The sequence below is a fragment of the Leopardus geoffroyi genome, chromosome B3 (assembly GCF_018350155.1).
Source record: "Leopardus geoffroyi isolate Oge1 chromosome B3, O.geoffroyi_Oge1_pat1.0, whole genome shotgun sequence".
NCBI lineage: Eukaryota > Metazoa > Chordata > Mammalia > Carnivora > Felidae > Leopardus > Leopardus geoffroyi.
This window is the reverse complement of record NC_059337.1, coordinates 68,812,298-68,819,405: the sequence shown is the minus strand read 5'-3', so window position 1 is coordinate 68,819,405 and position 7,108 is coordinate 68,812,298.

Here is a 7,108-nt window from a genome sequence, read left to right as displayed (position 1 = left end):
TTTAAATAATCAGGATAAACAAATTGCAGAAAGCTACCTTAAACCAATGTTATGCAAATCTCTAAAATAAAGGAAAGGAGATTCTAAGGGTTAAGACTGTCTTCCTATGGATTAATCTCTTCTCTTCCTCTCATATACTAGAATTAAGATAGGGTTGTTCAGTTCATGTGCTCCCTGGCCAGGAGCCAATGAGTCTGTCTGCCAGCACAGGTGCCAGGTGAGTAGACGAAGTAAGAGAATAAATCCAGTGATTAGCAGAGACATCTGGTCACCTTAGTCCTACCTCCATGCCAGGTATGAGCTTGTTTTAGTCCTTTGAGGTATAGTACTTAAGAGATGATGCCACAAAATAATTGCATTTTTGTTAATGATCACATTTAGTAAAACAGCTGGCCCATCAACATTTTAGGAACACACTCTGACTGCAACAGAGAGCGAAGCCACCTGCTGGCTTAAAGGCGGCAGTGCCCGGTAACAAGTATAGATGGGAAGGTCTAGAATCAGGTTCCCATTAGGTGTGCCTTGCTCTTGTTCCTGTTTTCCCTATTCCACAGGGAATCATAAGGTCCAGCTCAGTAGGTAGCATTGTCTTCTTTCTGGCTAGGAGCATCCTCACACCTCACATGACTCCGGTATCCAGGCAGTAGATGCTTCTGTGTTAAATGAGAAAAACTTAACTGAGCAGCTTGTCCTAAGGAAGGACTGTTGCAAAATCCATCCAAAAATCCACTGAGTACAAGTGGTATCTGTTGATGTTATCTGAGGTGAAGTTGAGTTACTAAAGCAGTAAGCAAAAACAAGAAGAGGGCAACCTGGAAGGACTTTTTAAATTTTTTTTTAATGTTTTATTTATTTTTGAGACAGAGAGAGACAGAGCATGAACGGGGGTGGGTCAGAGAGAGAGGGAGACACAGAATCTGAAACAGGCTCCAGGCTCTGAGTTGTCAGCACAGAGCCCGACATAGGGCTCGAACCCATGGACCGTGAGATCATGACCTGAGCCGAAGTCGGACGCTCAACCGACTGAGCCACCCAGGTGCCCCATGGAAGGACTTTAATGAGTATTCTGGTCCCTAAAAAAGCAGGATTAGCACCAAAGAGAAAAATCCCAGGAGCCTTGGCCCCAAAGCATGTTAGTACTTGTTTGGGCATAGTTGTAGTATAGTGGATTGAACCCTGATCTTGAAATGAAAGACCTCTACCCTAGTCTTAGTTTTGTGGCCTTATCTCAGATTTTCTCTCTGAGTTTTAAGGAGGTGATAAAGATCAAATGATATAACTAATGTTAAAGCACTCATGTTCTGGAAATGAAGAGATGGCAAATACTAATGATTGATTTGGGGGGGGGGGTACTTGAAGGTCTAGAAAATTATCTACATATAAATGTGCCACAAACCCTAACAATTCTCTTTTCCTTATGAGTAGCTTCTGAAGTACCTAAAACTATCTCTCTAGATTTCCACTTAGCCCTCCATCCAGGTACCTCTACATCTTGCTCTTGATTCCTCATCACTTTCTACTTCCTGCCCTGGACCTTTGACTGATGCCTCCAGGAGACCTCTACTTGACTCTGATGTTTGCTTTGCCCCGGACATGCCCCTCATTCTGTGCCTTGCCTCCCGCACTCACCAAGTCAGAGAAACTCTTATGGTTCCAGCTGCCTGAACATCCTGTTGGCTGGGAGGAATATTCCTGAGATCAAGTTAAGTGTGGCTAACTCTGGAGAAAAGAGATTAGGGAGACTTCTGAAAGGCAAAAATCATAGGACCAATAAATTAAGGTTTCCTAATCCATACAAGAACTCCCAGAAAAAAACTTTGGTTTCTTTCTTTCTTTCTTTTTTTTAAAGTTTTACTTATTTATCTCTACACACAACATGGGGCTCAAACTCATGACCCCGAGATCAAGAGTCGCATGCTATTTTGACTCCACCAGCCAGGCACCCCATTGGTTTCTAAAATTATATAACCTTAAGGACTTTTTTGGGTAACTTACACAAATATCAAGTCAATAGTGTCCACAGCAAATGTTCTTTGAATGTAGGGACTGAGTCATATTTGCTTAGCCCCAGAGACTAGCACATTGCACAAAGCATGGTAGGTTCACAGTACATGTTTGTTGAATTAAATCCATTTCTAACTTGTGTTTGTGTTCACTCAGAATTATGGAAAAGTCAGGCAAACTGATAGAAGAATAACTGCCTATAAAAAAAGCAAAGTTAACTGAATTTAACCACTATCTCTTCTTACATTCTTGAAGGGAGGGAAAGATAAGTGAGCAAGCACTGACAGAATAATAAATTGTCACTATCTATACAAATTCAGGAAATCCTGGGATCAAGTTTTGGAGAGAAGCAAGATACTATTGGCCGTTTTTAGAGACAGGGCTTAAGTGGAGAGGGAGACAGTGTTGAAACCATTAGCGTCCAAGACATAATTCACCAAATCACTTTGTTCTATTAGAGACGTGTACATAGAAGATGTGGAGCTTCCTGGAGATCACCAGCCCTTGTGCATGCACATGAACTAAACTTCTAATGCTGGGATCACAGACAGCATCTTGGAACTCTATATGTGCTGGTCCCTCATCTTCAGTGAATCTCACCTTCTAGACACACATGCACTCACTTACTCGCTCACTTGTGCTTACACATTCAGATCCCTGAGTGGTTCTGGTTCAAGAAGAGGTACATAGGTATCTTATTTTCCAGAATAATGTGGGTCCCAAAGTAACAGTGTACCTGACTGGTTATGTGTATATGGAATTTTTAAAAATCTGAATAGTTTAGGGGGCCCTGGGCGGCTCAGTCAGTTAAGTATCTGACTCCGGCTCAGCTCAGGATCTCTTGGTTTGTGAGTTTGAGCCCCACATTGGGTTCTGTGCTGACACGTCGGAGTGTGGAGCCTGCTTCAGATTCTGTGTCTCCTTCTTTCTCTGCTCCTCTCCTGCTCATACTCTGTCTCTCAAAAATAAATAAATGTTAAAAAATTTTTAATCTGAATAATTTAAAACATATTTTATGTATTTTATATATATACAATATATATTTATTTATATGTACATATTTTATATACATATACATATATATGTATATGTACATATTTTATATACATATACATATATACATTTATATATATGTATTATATATATATATATAATATATATATTTATATATATATATATAAAATTTATCGGGGCGCCTGGGTGGCGCAGTCGGTTGGGCGTCCGACTTCAGCCAGGTCACGATCTCGCGGTCCGTGAGTTCGAGTCCCGCGTCGGGCTCTGGGCTGATGGCTCAGAGCCTGGAGCCTGTTTCCGATTCTGTGTCTCCCTCTCTCTCTGCCCCTCCCCCGTTCATGCTCTGTCTCTCTCTGTCCCAAAAATAAATAAACGTTGAAAAAAAAAATTTAAAATTTATCGAGAGTTGGGAAGGAAACCAACTCAGGGGACACCTGGGGCAATAGAACAGGAGATGGTAGGGATGTGGAGCCTAGTCGTCTCATGCCCGTGGAAAAGGCAGCTGCTACTTAGCCCCAGCCATTTGCTGGAATGTAGGTTCAGTATTGCCAGAATTTAGATTTCTAAAGGAAGACAAAAATCTGGATTTTATTACATTTCCTGATTTTTAGCAGACTAACCTTTCCACAACAAAGTATATTATATATTATAGCTCCTTAACTTAGGTTGGTTCTTAATTATTTTGATGGCTATGGGCTACCTTTCCAGAAAAATAAGCATAAGGACACAGGCACATTTTTTTTTTCATGTACATTTAATTTCAGGAGATTTATAGATCTGCTGAAGGAGAACATTAGAAGCCTCATGTAAAAATTCTCTGGATAAGGAATTTGCGAAGAATACTTTTACAGAGTGAATCATTCCATAATCAATCCACTGACACATGCATATTTTAAAAAAGAGGTTGCAATGCAAATGCCTGTGAGAGTTGGGTAGGAAACTGAAAGGAGTGACTCAGGAGGCACCTAGGGCAATAGAACAGGAGATGGTAGGGATGTGGAGCCTAGTGGTCTAATGCCTGTGGAAAAGGCAGCTGCTACTTAGCCCCAACCATTTGTTGGAATGTAGGTTCAGTATTGCCAGAATTTAGATTTCTAAAGGAAGACAAAAATCTGGATTTTATTACATTTCCTGATTTTTAGCAGACTAGACTTTCCTGAACAACATTTAAAAAAAATTTTTTTAAATGTACAGGGGTGTGGTGGTGGTTCAGTTGGTTAAGTGTCTGACTCCAGCTCAGGTCGTGATCTCATGGTCCATGAGTTCAAGCCCTGCATCAGGCTCTGTGCTAATGGCTCAGAGCCTGGAGCTCACTTCAGATTCTGTGTCTTCCTTTCTCTCTGCCCCTCCCCTGCTCACACTCTGTCTCTGTCTCTCTCTCAAAAATAAACATTAAAATTTTTTTTTCAAAAAAATTTAAATGTATAAAAAAGAAGAAAGAATTATACAGTGAATACTTATATACTCATCAGCTAGTTTCTATAGGAAGCATTTGGCTTATTTGCTTTATCACATATTTATCCATCTATCCCTCTACCCATCCATGAGCCCCTCTTAATTTTAATGCATTGTAGTGTGAGTTTCAGACATCAATATACTACCTCCAAGACATTCTGGCTGCCCTTTTTGCTTTCTAGTTTGATCTATTTTTATTCATTTACCTGTGCGTGTGTGTGTGCACGACGCATGCACACCCACGTGTGTGTTTTAAATGAAGCTTCTACATCTGAGCTTATATATTCTGGGATATGAACTGGTAATTAAAATACCGCTACATTGCTGTGGGTAAGACAAATGCTTGATGACGTTACATGGAAAGTGTCATGGGGTGTGCATGAAGCGGATTAGGAGTGATTTGGGAGTTCAGAAGCCATTTTTTGTCCAGATCCAAATCTGGGAGTTATTCTTCCTGCCTACAGTGGCAGAATAAAAACTATCATCCCATGGCCACAAAGAGATTGCAAAACGCTATAGGAGAAGAAGGCAATGTGAACAAATTCAACAACCGCTGACCAGATGAAAAGGTGTGCAGAGTATGGAGACAGAGACAGATGGCCATCTGAAGGACCACACAATTAGACTAGCTGTTACCATGGTAATTAGCGGCAAGTATTTTGCTGCTTATATTGGAGAGAAGAAGCAAAGTCTTCATTAAATAGCAAAATACATACAATAAAAGTAAAATGGGTACAGCATAATCATGTACTGGTGGTATCTCATGCATTGTGCCAATAGAGTGCTAAGTGTTTGCTACAATGAAATTTAAAAAATTTTTTAAATTTTTTTTTTTGAGAGAGACAGAGACAGAATGTGAGTGGGTTAGGGACAGAGAGAGAGGGAGACACAGAATCCGAAGCAGGCTCCAGGCTCTGAGCTGTCAGCACAGAGCCTGACGCGGGGCTCAAACTCATAAACTGCGAGATAGTGACCTGAGCTAAAGTTGGATGCATAACCAACTGAGCCACCCAGGTGCCTCTACAATGAAATTTTTAAAAACCAGAAAAACGAAATTAGGAAGTGGGCACAGATGAGGAAACTGAAGTTCAGAGAAATTCTGTATCTTGAAAATCACACTGTTGGGAAGTGGCAGAACTAAGCTGTGAACCCTGGTCTGTCTTGCTCCAAATGTATTCTCCTAACCAAAATATTATACTGTGAAATCTCAAACATTTCAATATTGGAAACAACTCTTGGGAACGGGAGATGGCTAGGATCAGCTACAAGATTTATGGGACCTGCTGCAAAATGAAAATGCTGGGTCTCTTGTTGAAAAGTTAAGAACTTCAAGACAGTGACAGGAGAACAGCAAAAAAAGTGTGGGGATTTTCCACCCTCAGGGCCCTAAGAGACTGCACAGGTTCCACCCCCATGAAGGTAGACTAGGACATGCCATTAAATATGGAGCTGAGACCCACAGAAGTTCATTTACAGAACATGAGCCAGACAAAACAAGAGGAATCCAGTGTTGACCAGAAGAGAGAATGTGTTTGGGTTCCCCAACCCCTTTGGTCAGCCAGAACCGGAAGCTTATCTAGGAAACCCACTTTAGCATGTTTGTATGGTGCAAATCTATGGGCAGATAGATTATATAGTGAAATGTATGTAGAATTCAAGGCATAGTGTGCTTCCAATCTTTCTCGATTCATCCCTTCTTAAAGTTCTCAAGTTAAACTACTCCAGTGTTGTTGCAGCGAGCTCTCTGCACTCTCTCCTCACCCTTGCTATCCAGATCCTGGTGCACCAGTGGGTGGAAATAGGTCAACCTCCCTGCCCCATTCGTGTACCTCCTCAGACCTCCAAACAGATGCAGATTTCGGTCCCAGGGGACACCACATATGCCTGAAGCCCTCACACACCCTCAGTCACAGTCTTGATCTTCTGAGATCAAGATCTGTTTGTGCAGAAGAGACGTGAGGATAGAAGGGAGGCCAGTAATTCTGTGCAGATGATGCAGGCTAGTGAACGCAGCCCTCCCAAGGCCAAATGGTGAAGCTGTCAAACCTGTGTTCAAATCGTTTCTCTTTGATGTCCCACTTTCCCACTCGTCATCCTTTTCTTTTTTTTTTTATTTTTTTTTATTTTTTTTTTAATTTTTTTTTAACGTTTATTTATTTTTGAGACACAGAGAGACAGAGCATGAACAGGGGAGGGTCAGAGAGAGGGAGACACAGAATCTGAAACAGGCTCCAGGCTCTGAGCCATCAGCACAGAGCCTGATGCGGGGCTTGAACTCACGAACCGTGAGATCATGACCTGAGCCGAAGTCGGACGCTTAACCGACTGAGCCACCCAGGCGCCCCTCGTCATCCTTTTCTTCTTGGCATGGAGCCTCCTCGTGAGGTCCTTGATTTGGGTCCCACTATTCCTTACCTCAGACTGGCCTGTTTTCCATCAAGCCCTAGACCTCGACCCTTTTCTCCCTTCTCAACAACTCTCTCTTTCCCTCGGGGCTGTCCTATGTGATTAGCCACATAGATAGGAAATGTATCTCATGCATTAATATAAACTAAGACTAATGGCTAAGAAGGATGAGGAGCAGGGAACAGTAGGTACCCAGGTGGAATCTTTGAAAGAGATGTGTCTCCAATGA